Below are 1054 nucleotides of genomic sequence, written 5' to 3' on the forward strand. Positions count from 1 at the left end.
AGGGGGCCGGGACGCTCCCTCCCCGCGCCGCCGAGACAGGGCAGAGGGACCTCGCCGCCGCCCGCTCGCCGCGCGCCCCGCGCACCCCGCGCACCCCGCGCCGCAGCCCGCTTCCCCGCCCCCATTACCTGGAGATGCCCGCGACCCGCCGCTAGTTGCGCTCAGGCGGGAAACGCGCTCACCGACACCATCAGCGAAGCGCCCAAAATGGCGGACGTATCAAGCAGGCCTTGAGTTCCCCCCGCCCTCCCTCCGGCCGCCTCGAAGCCAATCGCGGCTCTATCTCCGCCCCCAGACCCGCGCTCATTGGCCTTCCTCTACCGCCCCCTGCAACCTATTGGATCGCCCAGCGGCCCGGTTGCGCCCACTCCGATTGGCTCACAAGCCCGGTCAGTCAAGCGCGAGGGAAGCATTCTTTTCCCATGGACTTGACGGATCCGGAACCTCTAGGACCCCGGAGTCTGGAGAAACAAATCAGAAACCGGGAGAAACCTGGCTGGGTCCCCCTACGCCGTAGCAACAGCAGGGCCTCCGTTTGACGGACGCTTTGGACCACCAATCCGATAGCCAATGCTTTTTAAAACTAAGTGGAGCTAAACCAATCCTGGCCGTGGAGCTGGGAGCAGCAAGGGAACCAATAGGGTAGCGAGACTAGCGGGCCGGCGGGCGAGCGGGCGGGTCGGAGGGCCCAGAGGAGACCCGTGATGACGTGAGCCACGATACGTTTCGGCGGCCAACGCGGGCCTGAGCTGGGGAATTAGCTCAAATGGTAGAGCGCTCGCTTAGCATGTGAGAGGTAGCGGGATCGATGCCCGCATTCTCCAAGGCTGAATTTTACAGGGGGGGTGGGGTCGTCTCTCCCGGTTCCTTTACCCGTAAGTGGTGACTGTGCCAGGAGTCGGCCTCAAGGTGAGGAACGGTCTCAGCCAGGACTGGTCTCTAGGTGATGGGCTGATACCCCCCAGCTGTAGGGAAATGTGCGGGCGGCGGGGTTCATTTTATCCTTCAGAAGGATTTACACCGGAGCCTCTTCCGAAGTGTTCGCCCGGGGTCT

General features: G+C 63.9%; 1 non-coding gene across 1 annotated transcript; it reads left to right on the plus strand.

Annotated features, from left to right (window-relative positions):
- Positions 1 to 751: 751 nt before the first annotated feature.
- On the plus strand, positions 752 to 824 carry TRNAA-AGC. The gene has a single exon. It is a non-coding gene; the product is annotated as a tRNA-Ala (tRNA).
- The last annotated feature ends 230 nt before the right edge of the window (positions 825 to 1054 follow it).

This window comes from Ailuropoda melanoleuca, unplaced genomic scaffold (assembly GCF_002007445.2).
Source record: "Ailuropoda melanoleuca isolate Jingjing unplaced genomic scaffold, ASM200744v2 unplaced-scaffold72126, whole genome shotgun sequence".
Lineage (NCBI taxonomy): Eukaryota > Metazoa > Chordata > Mammalia > Carnivora > Ursidae > Ailuropoda > Ailuropoda melanoleuca.